Source organism: Terrapene carolina, unplaced genomic scaffold, assembly GCF_002925995.2.
Source record: "Terrapene carolina triunguis isolate 2854851 unplaced genomic scaffold, T_m_triunguis-2.0 Scaffold94, whole genome shotgun sequence".
Lineage (NCBI taxonomy): Eukaryota > Metazoa > Chordata > Testudines > Emydidae > Terrapene > Terrapene triunguis.
The window spans coordinates 2637205-2657502 of NW_020664445.1; positions in this window are offsets into that span (position 1 = coordinate 2637205).

Here is a 20298-nt window from a genome sequence, read left to right on the forward strand (position 1 = left end):
CAGCGAACCAGCTGAGCGGCGAACAGCAGAGGCTAACAGAGGGAGTTCGCCTGGAGAGAGCTCACTGAGGCTTTCATCTGCAGGTTTCTCTGAGTAGTTCCTGCAACAGCCGAGGAAGCTCTTAAGAGGACAGGGATATGGAAGGTGAGCGATCAGCTGTTGTAACCTGCACAAGTTGTGCCATGTTTGGTCTTTCTTCCACAGGACAGAAGCGACTTTGTCTGTACAAAGTGCAAGCTGGTCTCCATATTGGAAGAGAAGGTTCGAGGTCTGGAGAAACGAGTATCGACCCTGCGTTGCATAAGGGAAAATGAAGATTTCCTGGACAGACGTCAGGAGATGCTTCTACGGCCACAATGTTCTGAAGATTCAGAGCAGGCACAGCAGGGACAGAAGGATGGTGAAGAAGTTTGGCAGCATGTGACCTCCAGAAGGAGAAAGAGGAGCGTCCATGTACCAGCAATGGAGATACAGGTGAGCAATCGTTTCCATGTTCTCTCTACAGGTACTAATGCGGCGAGTGGACTAGATGACCCATCTGAGGGAAGGGAGCAGAAGGAGACTCCACCGATTGGAAGGCATGAGATGCACTGTCCTAGGGATGAGGATTCCACAACCACCACTCCCAAGAGGAGGAGGAGGGTGGTGGTGGTCGGGGACTCCCTCCTCAGGCGGACTGAGTCATCTATCTGCCGCCCTGACTGGGAAAACCGAGAGGTCTGCTGCTTGCCAGGAGCTAGGATACACGATGTGACGGAGAGACTGCCAAGACTCATCAAGCCCTCGGATCGCTACCCCTTCCTGCTTCTCCACGTGGGCACCAATGATACTGCCAAGAATGACCTTGAGCGGATCACTGCAGACTACGTGGCTCTGGGAAGAAGGATAAAGGAGTTTGAGGCGCAAGTGGTGTTCTCGTCCATCCTCCCTGTGCAAGGAAAAGGCCTGGGTAGAGACCGTCGAATCGTGGAAGTCAACGAATGGCTACGCAGGTGGTGTCGGAGAGAAGGCTTTGGATTCTTCGACCATGGGATGGTGTTCCAAGAAGGAGGAGTGTTGGGCAGAGACGGGCTCCACCTAACGAAGAGAGGGAAGAGCATCTTCGCCAGCAGGCTGGCTAACCTAGTGAGGAGGGCTTTAAACTAGGTTCACCGGGGGAAGGAGACCAAAGCCCTGAGGTAAGTGGGGAAATGGGATCCTGGGAGGAAGCACAAGCAGGAGAGCGCAAGAGGGGAGGACTCCTGTCTCATGCTGAGAAAGAGGGACGATCAATGAGTTATCTTAAGTGCCTATACACAAATGCAAGAAGCCTGGGAAACAAGCAGGGAGAACTGGAAGTCCTGGCACAGTCAGGGAACTATAATGCGACTGGAATAACAGAGACTTGGTGGGATAACTCACATGACTGGAGTACTGTCATGGCTGGATATAAACTGTTCAGGAAGGACAGGCAGGGCAGAAAAGGTGGGGGAGTTGCGTTGTATGTAAGAGAGGAGTATGACTGCTCAGAGCTCCGGTATGAAACTGCAGAAAAACCTGAGAGTCTCTGGATAAAGTTGAGAAGTGTGAGCAACAAGGGTGATGTCATGGTCGGAGTCTGCTATAGACCACCAGACCAGGGGGATGAGGTGGACGAGGCGTTCTTCTGGCAACTAGCAGAAGTTGCTAGATCGCAGGCCCTGGTTCTCATGGGAGACTTAAATCATCCTGATATCTGCTGGGAGAGCAATACAGGGGTGCACAGACAATCCAGGAAGTTTTTGGAAAGTGTAGGGGACAATTTCCTGGTGCAAGTGCTGGAGGAACCAACTAGGGGCAGAGCTTTTCTTGACCTGCTGCTCACAAACAGGGAAGAATTAGTAGGGGAAGCAAAAGTGGATGGGAACCTGGGAGGCAGTGACCATGAGATGGTCGAGTTCAGGATCCTGACACAAGGAAGAAAGGAGAGCAGCAGAATACAGACCCTGGACTTCAGAAAAGCAGACTTTGACTCCCTCAGGCAACAGATGGGCAGGATCCCCTGGGAGAATAACATGAGGGGGAAAGAGGTCCAGGAGAGCTGGCTGTATTTTAAAGAATCCTTATTTCGGTTGCAGGAACAAACCATCCCGATGTGTAGTAAGAATAGTAAATATGGCAGGTGACCAGCTTGGACTAAACAGTGAAATCCTTGCTGATCTTAAATGCAAAAAAGAAGCTTACAAGAAGTGGAAGATTGGACAAATGACTAGGGAAGAGTATAAAAATATTGCTCAGGCATGCAGGAGTGAAATCAGGAAGGCCAAATCGCACTTGGAGTTGCAGCTAGCAAGAGATGTTAAGAGTAACAAGAAGGGTTTCTTCAGGTATGTTAGCAACAAGAAGAAAGTCAAGGAAAGTGTGGGCCCCTTACTGAATGAGGGAGGCAACGTAGTGACCGAGGATGTGGAAAAAGCTAATGTACTCAATGATTTTTTTTGCCTCTGTCTTCACGAACAAGGTCAGCTCCCAGACTACTGCACTGAGCAGCACAGTATGGGGAGAAGGTGACCAGCCCTCTGTGGAGAAAGAAGTGGTTCGGGACTATTTAGAAAAACTGGATGTGCATAAGTCCATGGGGCCGGATGCGCTGCATCCGAGGGTGCTAAAGGAGTTGGCGGATGAGATTGCAGAGCCATTAGCCTTTATTTTTGAAAACTCATGGCGATCGGGGGAGGTCCCGGATAACTGGAAAAAGGCTAATGTAGTGCCCATCTTTAAAAAAGGGAAGAAGGAGGATCCAGGGAATTACAGACCAGTCAGCCTCACCTCAGTCCCTGGAAAAATCATGGAGCAGGTCCTCAAGGAATCAATTATGAAACACTTAGAGGAGAGGAAAGTGATCAGGAACAGTCAGCATGGATTCACTAAGGGGAAGTCGTGCCTGACTAACCTAATTGCCTTCTATGATGAGATAACTGGCTCTGTGGATGAGGGGAAAGCAGTGGATGTGTTATTCCTTGACTTTAGCAAAGCTTTTGATACGGTCTCCCACAGTATTCTTGCCGCCAAGTTAAAGAAGTATGGGCTGGATGAATGGACTGTAAGGTGGATAGAAAGCTGGCTAGATTGTCGGGCTCAATGGGTAGTGATCAATGGCTCCATGTCTAGTTGGCAGCTGGTTTCAAGCGGAGTGCCCCAAGGGTCGGTCCTGGGGCCGGTTTTGTTTAATATTTTTATTAATGATCTGGAGGATGGTGTGGACTGCACTCTCAGCAAGTTTGCAGATGACACTAAACTGGGAGGCATGGTAGATACCCTAGAGGGTAGGGATCGGATACAGAGGGACCTAGACAAATTAGAGGATTGGGCCAAAAAAAACCAGGTGAGGTTCAACAAGGACAAGTGCAGAGTCCTGCACTTAGGACGGAAGAATCCCATGAACTGCTACAGACTAGGGACTGAATGGCTAGGTAGCAGTTCTGCAGAAAAGGATCTAGGGGTCACAGTGGACGAGAAGCTGGATATGAGTCAACAGTGTGCTCTTGTTGCCAAGAAGGCTAACGGCATTTTGGGCTGTATAAGTAGGGGCATTGCCAGCAGATCGAGGGACGTGATCGTTCCCCTTTATTCGACATTGGTGAGGCCTCATCTGGAGTACTGTGTCCAGTTTTGAGCCCCACACTACAAGAAGGATGTGGAAAAATTGGAAAGAGTCCAGCGGAGGGCAACAAAAATGATTAGGGGTCTGGAGCACATGACTTATGAGGAGAGGCTGAGGGAACTGGGATTGTTTAGTCTCCAGAAGAGAAGAATGAGGGGGGATTTGATAGATGCTTTCAACTACCTGAAGGGTGGTTCCAAAGAGGATGGAGCTCGGCTGTTCTCAGTGGTGGCAGATGACAGAACAAGGAGCAATGGTCTCAAGTTGCAGTGGGGGAGGTACAGGTTGGATATTAGGAAACACTATTTCACTAGGAGGGTGGTGAAGCACTGGAATGCGTTACCTAGGGAGGTGGTGGAATCTCCTTCCTTGGAGGTTTTTAAGGCCTGCTTGACAAAGCCCTGGCTGGGATGATTTAGTTGGGAATTGGTCCTGCTTTGAGCAGGGGGTTGGACTAGATGACCTCCTGAGGTCCCTTCCAACCCTGATATTCTATGATTCTATGATTCTATGATCACTTGTGTACTGATTTCTTTAACATAAATAACATTGGTCCAAATTGTTATGCATGAGACTGTTGGAGGGCCTACTATGCCTATTGTCTGTGGCCTTCCTGTCATGAGGATTCAGCATTGCCCAAGAAATCAAACCATTTTCAACATACAAACGAAAATAAGATAACACTAGGTGTGTGTGGTTAAAATAAGAGCTATTCCTCCTAATGGGCTTGATCCTGGGTGCTTTAATGGGAGTATCTTTGGGTCCAAGGGAAGTTATGAGTGACAAACAAAGCTTTTAAGGAGTTTATGTTACCGCAGGCTATACATTTATGAAGGATTGTGCATAGTAAATCCATTCTCAAAGAAAATAACCCTATCTGTGCATAAGCCAAATGGTCTGATTCACCACTACAATACTCCAGCTTTAAGTTTGTGAAACTTCACTGATTACAACTGCATTGACATCAATGGATTTATACCAGCATAAAACTGACTAGCAATGATAAATTGAGCTGGTCAGGAAATGATTATTTTTTTCTGAAAAAAATGTAGATGAAAATAAACATTTTTGGTTTTGTTTAATGTTTTCCTCAAAAATGTTTTAGGTTTTCATATAAAAAAACAATGCAGTGAAAATGAAACTTTTTCATACTTAAAATAGTTTTGTCAAAAAGCTATTTTTTACGATATAAAAAGTTTTAATTTTTTTTTTCAACCAGCTCTAAAGTTGAACCAGGACTCCAGGCTGTGATTTTCAAATGCATGGACACTCTACTAAATAACTACCCAGTGTTGAGCAGAGTGACTAAATCCCAGCTTTGGTTTTTTACAGTCAAAACAAAATACATTATGAAATACACAGACATTGTACCAAATAGCTAACCTTGTATTTACCAAGTTTTGTAAAAAAGAAAAAGATTGAGAAGTGAATCTTTGTGATCGAATGATGACAGAGAGAAGACAACCCAGAAGAATAGCAAGAGCAGTTAGGAAGAAATGTGAGGGTGGAAGGGACCTTGAGATGTCATCTAGTCCAGCCTTATATGTTGAGGAAGGACAAACCCAGACAGGTGTTTTTTGTCCAACCTGTTCTTAAAAACCTCCAATGAGCCTATTCCAGAGTTTAACCATCCTGATAGTTAGAAAGCTTTTTGTAATATCTAACCTTAATTTCCTTTCCTGCAGATAAAGCTGATTATTTCTTGTACTGCCTTCAGTGGACATGCAGAACAATTGATCCCTTTATAACAGCCCTTAACATATTTGAAGACTGTTATCAGGTGCTCCCTCAGTCTTCCTTTCTCAAGACCAAACATGCCTTAGAGGACAGGTTTTCTAAACCTTTATCATTTTTGTTGCTTTCCTCTGGACTGTCTCCAATTTATGCACATCTTTCCTAACGTATGATGCCCCAAACTGAACACAATACTTCATCTAAAGCCTCACCAGTGCTGCATAGAGCAGGACAATTACCTGCATATATTACATACAACAATCCTGTTAATATACCCCAGAATCATATTAGCCTTTTTTGTAGCTGTAGCACATTGACAATTCATATTCAGTTTGTGGTCCACTATAACCCCCAAATCCTTTTCAGCAGTACTACCACCTAGACAGTTTTTCCGCATTGTGTAGTTATTATTGATTTTTCCTTCCAAAGTATAGTCTTTTGTGCTTGTATTTATTGAATTTCATCTTATGGACTTCATGACAGTTCTTCAATCTGTATGCAGTGTTGTTGCAGCCATGTTGGTCCCAGGATATTAGAGAGACATGGTGGGTGAGGTAATATCTTTTATTAGACCAACTTCCATTGGTGAGAGAGACAAGCTTTCAGACATGAAGAGCTCTGTGTAAGCTCAAAAGCTTGTCTCTCTCACCAACAGAAGTTGGTCTAATAAAAGATATTACCTCACCCACCTTGTCTCTCTAATTCTCCAATTTGTCCAGGTCACTTTGAATTTTTATCCTGTCCTCCAAAGAGCTTGCAACACTTCCCAGCTTCATCTGCAAATTTTATAAGCATATTTTCCACTCCATTATCCACTTTGTTAATGAAAATGTTGAATAGTACCAGACCGCTGCAGGACTGCATTAGTTGCCTCCTCCCAGTTTGATAGCAAATCATTAATAAGTACTCTTTGAATATGTTTTTTCAACCAGTTGTACACCCACCTCTTGGTAATTTCTTCTAGACTACATTTCCCTAGTCTGCTTATGAGCATATCATGTGAGACTGTCTCAGAAGCCTTACTAAAATCCAGCTATAGAAAATCTACTGCTTCTCCTGCATTCACTAAGCCAGTAACCTGTCAAAGATGGGAATTAGGTTGGTTTGGCTTGATTTGTTCTGAACAAATCCATGCTGGCTATTCCTTATAACCCAATTATCTTCTTGATGCTTGCAAATTAATTGTTTAATAATTTGTTCCAGTATCTTTCTAGTTATTGAAGTTAGTTTGACTGGCATATAATTCCCTGGATCCTCTTTGCTCCCCTTTTTAAAGATAGAAACTATGTTTGCCCTTCTCCAGTCCTCTGAGCCCTCACCCGTCCTCCAGGAGTTCTCAAAGATAATCACTAATGGTTGAGATTGCTTCAGCTAGTTCCTTAACTAACTCAGCTAGGGCAAATTTTATCAGGCCCTGATGACTTGAAAACATCTAATTTAGCTAAATATTCTTTAATCTGATCTTTCCCTATTCTGGCTTGTGTTCCTTCCCCCTTGTTGTTAATATTAATTGTGTTAAGCATCTGGTTGCACTTAATATTTTTTAATAAAGATTGACACAATAAAGGCATTAAACTCCTCGGCCTTCTTGATGCCATCCGTTATTAGCTCTCCTTTCCCACTAAGTATTTGACCTACACTTTCCTTCATCTTTCTTTTGATCCCAATGTATTTGTAGACCCTCTTCTTATTGCCTTTTATGTCTCTTATTAGGTGTAACTCATTTTATGCCTTAGTCTTTTTGATTCTGTCCCAAAATTCTAGCACTATTGTTTTCTATTTTTCCTTAGGAATTCATCCTGTTTACACTTTTTGCAGGATTCCTTTATTATTTTCAGGTCATTAAAGAGCTCCTGATGGAGCCATATTGGCCTCTTATTATTCTTCCTGTCTTTACTTCTCATCAGGATGTTTTGCTGTCTATCAGCTCAACTCAACTCCTTTTTCCCTTAAATTTTTTCCCCATGGGACCTTACCTACCAGTTCTCTGAGTTTCTTAAAGTGTGCTTTTTGAAGTCCATTGTTCTTATACTGATGCTTTCACATTTTTCTTTCCTCAGAATCATGAAATCATGATTTCATGATCACTTTCAATCCAAATTGCCTTTCACCTTCAGATTTAAAACCAATTCCTCCCTGTTAGTCAGAATCAAGTCTAAGATGGCTGTCCCCCTAGATACTTCCTCCACTTTATGAACCAAAAAGTTGTCCCCAACACATTCCAAGAACTTACTGGAGATTTTGTGTTTTGCCATATGACTTTTCCAACAGATCTCTGGGTAGTTAAAGTCCCCCATTACTATCAGGTTTATGTTTTGGATATTTATTTTATCTGCTGTAGAAATGCCTCATCCACCTCCTCCTCTGATTTGGTCATCTATAGTGAATTCCTACCATGACATCACCCCTGATGTTATCTCCTTTTATCTTCCTCCCAAAACTTTAAATTGGTATGCCTCTCACCTCCTTTGGGACCTCAGAACAAGTGATGAGAGCAGTCATAGTGGAGTGCAAGGAACAGAAGTCAGACTGAAGTGGATCTAGGATGAAATTGGAAGAGAGGAACTCCAGGCAGCAATTGTAGAGAGTACATTCAGTTAGCTTAGAGATTCATAGATTCATAGATTCATAGATTCTAGGACTGGAAGGGACCTCGAGAGGTCATCGAGTCCAGTCCCCTGCCCGCATGGCAGGACCAAATACTGTCTAGACCATCCCTGATAGACATTTATCTAACCTACTCTTAAATATCTCCAGAGATGGAGATTCCACAACCTCCCTAGGCAATTTATTCCAGTGTTTAACCACCCTGACAGTTAGGAACTTTTTCCTAATGTCCAACCTAGACCTCCCTTGCTGCAGTTTAAGCCCATTGCTTCTTGTTCTATCCTCAGAGGCTAAGGTGAACAAGTTTTCTCCCTCCTCCTTATGACACCCTTTTAGATACCTGAAAACTGCTATCATGTCCCCTCTCAGTCTTCTCTTTTCCAAACTAAACAAACCCAATTCTTTCAGCCTTCCTTCATAGGTCATGTTCTCAAGACCTTTAATCATTCTTGTTGCTCTTCTCTGGACCCTTTCCAATTTCTCCACATCTTTCTTGAAATGCGGTGCCCAGAACTGGACACAATACTCCAGCTTTGATGAAAAGGAAGAAGGTGTGGTAGTTGGAGAGGCAAGTGGGGTCAAAGGCGTTTTTTAAGATGGGATAGACTAGATCATATTTTTTACTATGAGAGGAAAGAGGGGAGAGTGATAGGTTAAGGAGAAAAGTAAGGGAGAACATGAGAGTGGGTATGAGGGAGATGGGATGGGGTTACCAGGGCAAGTGGAGGGATTACAGGAGGAGAGAAGATGTGTTTGTGACAGAGGAGAAGGAGACAAGAGTTGTGGGGGAAAGGGAAGGCAAGCTGATAGGAGAGGGAAGTTCATGTCATATCTTGTCAATTTTCTCTTGGAAGAAATTGGTCAGTCCTTCTGTGGAGAGAGAACTGGAATCAAGAAGAAGGGAGGGTTTGAGGCATGAGCCAAAGGCAGCAAAAAGGCAATTGGAATTGCAGGCATGAAACTCAGTTAAGTTGGAAAATTAGTGGCGTTTAGCAAGAAAGATGGAAGAGCTGAAGCAGGAGAACAAATTTATAGTGGAGGTAATCAACCTAGTGACAGGATTTCTGCCAGGGATGCTCCTCAGCATGACAGAAGCAGATGATGGGGGAGGCAGGGGTGATTTTTGGCTGAATGAACCTTGAAATAGGAGAGAAAGACAAAGAGTCAAGGGTAGAGGAGAGTGACGTACAGGAAGAGTCAAGAATCATGTTAATGGAAGAAAAGGAAGAGAGGGCAGGGAGGAGCGACTGAGAGTGAACAAGTCACGGTTGAGTGACAGAGTATGAAGGATAGAGCTGATGGGTGATGCTGAAAGAGAGCAGGTGATGGTCGGAGAAGGGGGACTCGGAAACAGAGAGAGCAAAGCTTGGGGAAGACCTAGTCCAGTGAGTGGCCCTTTTGGTGAGTAGGGGAGCTGAACTAGGGTGGCAGGTTGAATGGAATGGTGAGGGTGAGGGAAAGTGCAGCTAAAGGGTCAGATGGATTTTCAGCATGGAAGCTGGAGTTGCCAAGAATGAATGTGGAAGATTGTGAGGACAGGAAGAGAGAGAACCAGGAGTCAAAATCAGACAGGACGGCTGAGGGGGAGGACTTGGGTGGATGGTCAATGACAGCAACATGGAAGGAAAAAGGAGAAAGCAGTTGGATGGAGTTCTATTCAAAAGAGGAGAAAGAGTGTGAAGGAGAAAGAGGGAGAGGAATCTTGAAAGCTGTGAATGAACAATGTGCTTCAAAATTTTGAGGATAAAAGGAGAAGAGAGATTGGGTTACAGTCATTGACAAGTGGTACAGAGGCCAAGAGATCTTGTTGTTGTTGAGGTTAGAAGAGGTAAAGCTTGCGTGAATGAGGAAGGAAAGACTGGCGCATAGAGATCAATAAATAATGAGTGATGAAAGGGAAGAAGAATGATGCAAGAGTTTGGAACTCAGAAGGAAAAGAATCAACACTAGATGATACACAAACATATTAATGCAGTTGAGCCTAAATAGATATTTAATTCACAAAGCTAGTCTGAGAGACCTGGATGACTTTTTCCAACATTCTATTAATCTTTTCAAAGCAAGGAAATTAACTGCAACCAACTAGTTTTCAATATTTTAAGCTTGTGAAACAAAATGTTAGTCATTGTGTGATAGCCTGAAATTTTGGATTTCCGGGACGTTGTTAATTTGAGATCTTTACCTGCATGAAGTTATGAAATACCTGGGATCCTCTCTGTGTCAATCAAGGTAGCACCATTAAAGTCAACGGAGTTATACTGGTATCATGTCGCTGGGATCAGAATTAGGTCCCTATCATTTATTATGAGCAGGTAGTGGGTATATAACATAGCAGAGTAACAGTGGGTATTCCACATATCTCAAAAATATCTAGCATGCCAATGGATACTTTAGGTACCGAAGTCACTACCTACTGTGTCTACTAGTGCACAATGGAAAAGAAGTACTGTGGTTATATCTCACTTAATCAGTTCCCTGCCACTGTAGGTCCCTCAAGCATTGATGCACCTCAGTCCCTCCTGTTCTCTGCCTGAGGGTTATATTTTGGCTCTATCTGGTTGTAGGGTTCAGTGTGCAGGTAGCTGGTTGGTGTTGGTGGCCTATGATATAAAGGAGGTCAGATAGATGATCTGGTGGGCCTTCTGGCTTTAAAATCTATGATAGACTTTCCTGAGAGACATTACAGCATCTGCCAATCGGCCTTTTCCTATGAGCTGGTATCACTCCCAGGAGAACAACATTGCCCTTTAATCATGTCGCAGGAAACATGCAGCCATTTTGAAGGAACAGCAGCTTGGGTAGGCAGTTTTGTCTCTTTCCCGTGAGTCAGTTTTGTGTTAGTAGTTTTTTTTTCCATTTTTCATGGATAGGTTTACAGGGTCTCAATCCTGCAAATACACAAGTTCAGTTGCCCACTCATGCATGTAAATACTTGGAGTTTCAGGTGATAATAAGCATGTAGCTTTCTCTTTGTTTCTTATAAATATGTTTCTCATAATAGGGACCTTTCTTTGTGCTCACAGCTGGGATGAGCAAACCTAAAACCTGCCCTCGCCAGCCCCCGAAAACCAACAACATTTGCATCAAAAACATCACAGAATGCTGCTCAGAGAAGCAATGCATTCCAGTTCCCGGCTTCTGCTAGCCTTGTAGGGGAAGCAGTGACAAAGCTGAAGACCAAGGGGGTCAAACAGCAGCATAACCCCCCACAGTGTGTGTGTGTGTGTGTGTGTGTGTGTGTGTGTGAGAGAGAGAGAGAGAGAGAGAGAGACAGAGAGAGAGAGAGAGAGACTTATGCTACCAGAGGGAATGGAATAAAGTATAGGGGCTGTTGCTCCACAAAGGTACACAACATCCATGTGGCTGGGGCCAGAATTTCCCACAGATCACTCCACTTAATGGCTACAATTTTAAAATTAGGTGTTTGAAGTTAGGCACCTTGGAGCTAACCCAACCCCAAATGAAGTCAGTGGAAGGACCCCGGTTGACTTCAGTGGACTTGGATCAAGCTCCTAAATCCTTATTTAGGCCCCTCAATAAAACTGGCCTGACTTTCAGAGGTGCCAATTAACCACCATTTGCCCAGAAGTCAAGGGGAGCGGCAGATGCTCAGCACCTGGAAAAGCAGGTCTCTATTATTCAGGAGCCTAGTGTGCAATCATTAACTTAAATGTAGGGACCCACTTGTGACTGCTTTGGCAGGTCATGCATCCACCCTTTCTTTGAATCTGCTGATCCGCCTTAGGCAAGGCAGTTGAGTATGCTTTGCGACCTACACATGCTGAAGTCAGTCATGTTGTACATATATGCTTTCCCCTTCCGTGCATGAAAGGAATTATATTTTCCTAGGTCTGGGGGTATTTTTTTCCCCTAGAAAAGATAAAACTTGGGAAATGAAAAAATAACCTGGAGTGACATGTTATGCAGTACCGATTCCCTTGGGTGTAAATAAACACAGCACAGGCAGGGAGGGATTTGTGGATTAGAAGTCAAGAGAACAAAGAGGAACATTTTATCTTTATAAGAAATGGCTCTTAATGGAGAAATAAGAAATTAAATAAGAAGTTTTCTCTAATGAGCCCCAGTAACCAAAGCAAACAGAGGAATAGTAATGAACTTAGACATTACCCATGAAAGAGGATCAGGTGGTTCCTTTGATGAAAAGTGAAAATCACCCCAAATCAAACAAGCCTGTGCATAGTTCAGCACATCTTTATGCCGATCTTTCACATACTTTGCTTTAGGCATGTTTCAAATGTAACCTGGTTTGACAAGCTGCACTGGAAAAATGCCAGGCTAGCAAATGTACATTTCTTAATCTATACAACTAATAGAAACATATTTTTGGATTGCTTTATTTGTTTTCAAAGTTCTGATGTTTCTTGCTTTGTCTCTCCTTTTTTGGTGTTCTGTGTTTTCTGATTCTTCTAGCCATGCCTGTATATTCTCCCCAGAGCTATATTCCCCAGTGGTAAATGGAACGAGGGGAACAACAGAATATTAGGAAACACAAGAGGTGACCTGTTCTAGACATCAGACTCTGAAACATCCTCTGAAAGCTGACTTGGAGTGCAAAGCTGTCGGGATAAATTACGCCTTTGCTTGCACCTTGTGCAACCAGATGAAGTCAATAGGGCTGCACAGGAAGTATATAATAAAGAGCCCAGCTTGTCTCATTACTGTCTGTCCTCATCTAACCTCCATTAGCTCTGGTTCTGATGAGAATCACGCTAGCCTAGATCAAAACCTGGTCAAGCTAATTCCTCAGGAGTGCTTCACACTACAGCCTGCCCTTTGAGCACCTAATCCAATGCTTATTCAAATCAGTGAGAACCTTGTTATGGCCTTCAACAGACTTTGAGGAATGCCGGACAGTTTGAATGAGAATTAGTTTAATTAATAGAATGGGAAATCGATATTGATAAGAACTCATCTAGCTCAATCTAGCTCTTCCATTCTCCTCCAAGCAGAACAAGAGATAAAATAACAACTGAGCAAAAGGAACTTTTTACTTTAGCATGTAGTATGGTTACTTTCAGCTGGCTATAGTCTGTAATTTTAGTGGGGAGGGGGGAAGGAATGCACTTGTCACCCTAATTCATTAACTGCAAAATCATACAGTATAACTGAGATGATACAATATAATACCACTCTCCCTTTATTCTCCTCTCAGCATGCTGATTTAGGCCTTGCTCTGCTTGCCATTAAAGTCAATGGGATACTTTCTGTTGATGTCCGTGGGAGCTGCATCAGGTCAGTAACTGCCAGGAGTCTCCCTAGGAGGTGAGCCCATTTGGCATAGGGAGACTTACGCAGTGTCCGTCAAACTTCTCATAAAGTACTTATAGGACCTTGAGTAAGAAAACAATACGTTTGTTTAGGGCTGTGGTTTGCTGGCTACTGTCAAGGGAAGGATGATGTTGAGGGGAAAGAAAACAACAGCTTAGGATCCATTACTTCACATGGAAAATATGATGTACTCCCTATGAAAAGATGCAATAAATAGGGCACCTTGCAATACATGTAGGGATTGAATAAGATCGCCTTTATTCACTGGTCACTATATTTTTTACAGCACGGTAAAGGCAAAGCATCTAAGCATGTTCTTAAAAGCATCTCTATTCGGCAAAGTATCTAAGCATGTGCATAACTTTAAGCATTCACATAAATCCCATTGAAATCAATTGGACATAAATACATTCTCGGCTTATGCACATGTTTAAGTTCTTTGCTGAATCAGGGTCTACAGCAGATACATTTGTATGAGCAGTCTTGTATTCCTCAGCTATGTTCTTACTGAGCTTAGCAAAAAAAACATGGTAAGGCAAAATGTCATGTGCATGTGCACAGTGAGATTTTCAAAGAACTATGACACAGCCAGACCAAGACCAGTTTTCATCAGAACATCTGAAATTATTCCACTGCTAGAGTTTTTTCCATGCAAAATGTCATCATTCTACCTCTCTACTTTGCCACTAGATATCTTGAGGACAACATCCTATGTTTGTTTTGCATATTGGGGAACAAAGGGAGCCGGGGTTTCCACGCCACATCAATTTTTTCAAACTTTTAAAATACTCCTGTGGGCAAAGACAATGCCGGGAACATTTCAGCCTGAAAGGTGAAAGTTTCAAAAAATCATGAGGGACTAAAGAAAAGGAGTTAGAAGGGAAATCACTTTGCGACCTCAACTATAGCCATCTCTGTTCCTACTGTCACAATAAGGCTTGTGTTATGTTCAATGGTATGAGAGTAAAATGGTTTTACATGGAAAAGTAGATGATGTTACTGACACTGGTCAGAAAAAAATAATAAAATGATTCACGCTGGGCCTGACATGCTTTGAGAGACAAAAGTTTCTGTAAAGTTGGCAAGACTAGAGGGTGCCAGATGATAATTGAGATGGACCCTGGAGGCACAAGCTCAAGCCAAGGTTTACTCTTGTGACTCATTGAGGCTGCATAGAGGCTAAACGCAGTGTGCAATTAAAGGGAGATTATTGCAGAGGAGGAAATAGGTCACATAATAGAAAGGTATTTTCTTCCTGGCAGGTCCCCCAACACTGTAGACAGCATTGGTAGATGTTATAAAAGCTATTACCTCAAGTGCATGCGTGTGTGTAGGCTGGAAATAAGACAGACACACAAAAAACAAATACATGAAAAATATATGCATGCCAAATGCTCTTCAAATAAATTATGGGGTTCCCAACCAGAAACTCAATTATTTATTCCCTAAAACTTGAATGAGAATAAACTGAACCCAATAAGAATTTAAAAATGAGCAAGGCCTAACAGAGTCATAAGGCATCAATTAAACCATCTTGATTACAGTGAACATGATGAAATACATGAGTACTGGGTAAAACACACTCCTGGGATGTTGTACTTAATGTTTCCAGTAGGGAAATAGGACAGAGGGGGAATGTCCCTCCCCAAGGTTTTTGCATTTTCTCGAAGTTCCATAGGCCATGGAACATAAGAACATAAGAACGGCCACACTGGGTCAGATCAAAGGTCTATCTAGCCCAGTATCCTGTCTTCCGACAGTGGCCAAAGCCAGGTGCCCCTGAGGGAATGAACAGAACAGGGAATCATCAAGTGATCTGTCCCCTGTCGCCTATTCCCTGGCTAATAGCTAATAGCCATTGATGGACCTATCCTCCAGGAATTTATCTAGTTCTTTTTTTAACTAGATACACTCCAGTCACACTACTAACATTTGACCAGGCTGTTCCTCCATACAGACAGAGGGGCAGCAGAGTCAAATGGCATTGTGACCTGATGCATGGGGACGCTGTTCCTGTACAGTGGAGTGCAGGGGAGTCTGCCGAGAACTTGACTCCTGGAAACACCAGCTCATGCACCTTGTGGGTAAGAGAGAGGGGAAACTCCCTGGCTGAGGGAGACTTGGGGACCCTAGGGAAGGAAGGGGAACAAGCGGGGACTGAAATACAGTCCCTGCCAGGGGATGGAGTGACCATAATTTGCCCCCCCCAAGAAATATCTGAATTGGAACCACTGATTTGAACCCACCCATATCTGAACCTACCCCTACAGTTCATGGTTGGATCCATATCAGGTCTGGTATCATTCTTTAGTTCTGGTTTGCATGTAGTTCAAGATGATTGAGTCCAGGGCTGGCTCCAGCTTTTTTGCCACCCCAAGCGATCGGCGGCATCTCTACCATGCCACTTCATAATTCGGCGGCCGGTTTTTCCCTCCGAGAGGAACTGAGAGACGTGCCACCCCTTTCCATTGGCCACCCCAAGCACCTGCTTTCTGCGCTGGTGCCTGGAGCCGGCCCTGATTGAGTCTCATGAAGTCATCTGAACTCAGGAGATTCTTACCACTTGGGGCTAAAATCTCACAGGAACAACATATGAGATTTCAATATTATCAAATCTGAACTCAAACCTTCACCTTAACTTGCCTCAATCCTAAACCCCAAGATCAATATGATCTGCATCTGGACATTGCTTCCTTTGCCCCTCTCTGCTGAATTATGTTTTTGGGTCTCAGACTACAAGGGCCAACTGTAACAGGCTGAAAAATGTCTCCCACTTGTAACATTGGATAAACAAGCATTAGGAAAACATTCAGTGCTGAATATTAAAAAACAAACATTTAATTTTAAAACACTGAAGTTCCTTTATTTAGTATGATTATTAAACCAGCATTGAAGGATGGATTCAGGTGAGTTCACATTTTACATTTGTCATCCTGAGACTTTCTTAACATGGAGAGATTTGTAATTTATTATGCTTCAACCCAAGTTATTTTTCTTTTCTCATAAGAATCAGGAGGTGGCCTGATTCATTTGTGGGAAATAGAGATTTGGAACTTTTAATGATAATAAGGTTATTAGCTATTTAAGGCATGTTTGGATGCAGAGGAGTCCTATTTTATCATGCTCACTTAATATTGTTTTTTAGTTCTGGGAAGGTCATGAACTAACCTTTTATTCAGAAGTTGGATAGTTTAAATATCTCCTTTATCTCGTTAGAGAAGATAATAGTATATGAGTCTGAGAATATGAGTACTAGTCCTTTAAGCTTGTAGTAGGAGAGAGAGAGGCTGAGGAATGTTGTAGGAAGAATGTCTGCTTGTGAAGCAAAGACAGAGGAAGAAGAGCTTTAGGGATATTACTGTTTTTCCTTGTTCATGGCTAGAAGGAAGTGTGATTTCTGTGGTTTTTCACCATTGTCACACAACACTTATTTTTATGTGTTTTATGATCATTCCAAATATGTGTTCTTTGAGGTTGCTTGCAATCACACTCAGAATATTACTACTCTGTTCCCTGCACACATTTTGACGTCAATTCCATGCAGCTTTAAATTAAAGTCACAGCGCTGACTCAAACTAAGGACAAAAGCCAACTCCTCCTGGAGACAATGCAAGTTTTGCCCCAAATCAGGGGAAAACAAAAAGCCTGATTATAATTATTTATGTAAGTTCAGACTTGCTATGGAATCTGGGTTATTTTCCTGACAATATCAAGAACATGGACCCACATTTTCAAAAGTGACTAATGATTTTGGGTTGCCTCAGTTATTAAGTGCTAAGTTTGAGATACTTAAAAGGGGGCTTGGTATTTCACTGGGTGAATGAATGGTCAGTCATGGACTTTATTCTTGTGGTATTATTTTACAGCCATGGCAGAAAAATAAACCTTTTTAATGAGACTCTTGGTAAAATGTAAGAAAAATCCTGTTCTTTATCAACTCAGCTAAGATAAAACATGTGAACATAGTAAGTTTTCTCTTACTTCCAAGATAAACTACATAATATAAATTCTTGTATTAAATATGGACAAGGCTTTGTTTGAACTCTGTAGACTTTTTCACTTGTAATTTTCATATGTTCCCACTGCATTTGACTCGAATGTAAATTGTATTTTGGTTGCATTCTACTAGGAAAGATGGTGGGAGGACATGGGAGAGGTAGGAAAAAAGCAGTCAGGGAGAAAAAAATCCAATGAAAATTGAAGAAAAGGGGCAGCTTGAGAACTAACCAGAGAGAGACTGGCTGGGGGAAAGAAGCAGAGATGGAAGAGATCAGCATGCAAATAAAAAACAAATATGGGCAAGTTCCTCAGCGGGCGTAAATTGATGTGGCTGCACTGAGGTCAATGGAACTATGCTAATTTACACCAGCTGAGGATCTGGCTTAGCATATTACAGTGTATCCTATATACCATACATTGGGAAGCCACCAGCACTTAACCTAGCTTTTCAGTAATCTGGTAAATTAATGGGGGGGAAATTTGTGAAAAATTTTGTACAATATTTTTTCTGGTTTCCATAAAGATGTGGGAAATGATCTGATTGGCTTTGCTTGTGGGTGGGATTGGTGGTGATGGGAATCTTTCTCTGTCTAAAACAGAACACATGTTTTTCTCTGCTATTTTTTGTAGTTGAATCACCCTTTAAAAAAAGAGAGAGGTTTAAATGACAGATTAGCAAATTCTGACTAGTTCTGCACCCCCCAATAAAATAGTATGAGAGGCTGATCATGAGAATGAAATACAGACACAGGGATGGCTTTTAAAAAGCAATTTTATAACTTTTAATTTTCTTTTAGGAGAACTAAGGTGCCGCACCTGCAAATACCAGGTATTTATTTGGGTCCATTGTTCTGTTAAATGGCCTCCGTACTAAATAATTAATATTCAGTGTTGGCCTCCTTCATCCGAACTCCTAGGATTCAGCCCACGTCCAATTCCTCTTGCACTCCCCAGTGAGGGGAAATGAGAGGACACATGTAGGGTAGCTCAGCCTATGAAGACTTAAGATCTCCCCTTCTTCCTCCAGAGTAACAGAGTCCAACAGATATCTCCCAGGTCTCATGTTTACTTCTGGAAGACAGCTCCTTTGTGCTTTTCACCTGCACTCGGATCGGCAACAAAATGATTAATTCACGTATAAACATACAACTTTAAAATCCTCTCCTTTCTGCTTATTAACCTAAAGCTGTTTAACATCTCCCAGATGCCTTGAAGAAGGCAAAAAAAACCACCGGACACTTTGTCAGTTGTGTGCCAAGGGAAAAATTCCTTCCTGATCCCAAAAACTAGAGCTCAGTTAGCCCCACAGTATCTTGGAAATCCAGCTCAAACTATACCTACTTTATAGGTTAGGGAGCTCAGGGCAGCAACCACATGCCCTGAGGACTTTTCACACAGGAGGTGGGTGTGAGAGACAATTAACTCTTCCTTTCTTCCCTCACCCCCGCAGCCCAGCCAATAGCAGGAAGGAGAAGGAGGAAGTTGTCTCCTCTCCTCCCCCCTTCCCTCCCCCCCAGATCAGACATGATCTCCATGTGTATTCTGGGAATGGGGAAAGCCCCACAGAACTAAGCATACTACTCCTTACCCACTCCTCTCGGGAGTTCAGGAGCTGTCTTTCCCCTGCATGTTTGATTAAACATCCTCCCCACTTGCTGAGATGACAGGGAAAGGGAACATTCTTAAGACTTGAAATGCCAAATGATTCACCCCAAGCATTAGTTGTCATCTTAGGTCTGGTTCAAGCACAGTTCAGAGTCACACCACACCTTTGTAACTTGGGAGTAGGAATTCATCAGACATGCCTGTAGAGATTTGGAGACTGTCAGATATAGGAATACTATAAGTACTGTGGAAATAGCCACCGGTATGAGAGATGTATGTTTATCTATTCCATTACCTGCCCTCTGGGCAAGGCTGTGCCCCTTTCCACGCTTGATTCATCCTTTCTTGAAGAAGCAACTTCTTGTTGGTTTTAGCAGCAGTGAATCAGCCTTTCTGCAAACAAACGTGTCTCCACACAGCGTGTCTCTCACCTACCAGAAGCCATCCTAGGAATTCCCATATCCAATGGAGTAGACGAGTGGTTCATCTCATCCTGCAACTGACAGTGGCTGATACCAGTGGCTTCTGAGGACAAAAAAAAATGGATGGGAACAAAGAAATGTTTCATGATGGGCAAAAGGGGAAAATTTCGAGTGAAGTTGCCAAATTTGCCCTAGAGATTTGCCCTGGGAATTTGTCTTGTTCCATGAAGGTGCCTATGTGTGGGGAATTGTGCAAGGGGCATTGGTACTGGGGACCAATGTACCTCAATGGGTAATACAAGGAATGGTTGTTCTATGTGATGCTTTCAGCACTGATAGGATTTTAGAAATACCCTGTAATATGGATGGTACTATACAGCCAGCTTTCAGATTCTTTGATCTATATGTGTGAATGAGGAACACCACGAGGACTTTGTTTCTGTTGATTAGAATCATGGACTTTGAGTGGAGAGCGATGAGGAGGCAAATTCACCAGGGTGATAAAACCATGGAGGTGGGACGTCAGTCAGGAGAGGCTGTGGTGGCACAAGACACCTGCCACCTTCTCGCCATTCGGAAGGTCTGTAGGGGTTATCGAGCAGAGTCACAAGAGTGGGTGTTTCTGGCCTGGGGGAGAGCCTGAGTAAAATGGCCAAAGGATGCTCAGATTCAGAGCACGCCCTCAGTAGCCTCTGTCAGCAGAACGCCTATGAGAACCTTGGCAAACATAAAGCTGCTGCTGACGAGCAGCACCTAGGGAGAAGGGGGGAGCTTCCTGCATCCACAGGGTTGCTGCAAAGCAGCTGCTCTGGAGATTCAGGTAAGCATTGGGGACAGGCCAGGAATGGGTCAGAGGAGGGACTGTGTCATCTGTTGTTATGTGGATCCAGTGACGCTGGCACCGTGTGCAAATCATCCTCAGGGCTGTGGTGGCTATTCCAGCCCAATGGAAGGAGTGGTGGCCATAGGAACATGTGGGCTGCAGTTCCATGTCATTTCTCTAGATCAGGAGTTGGATTA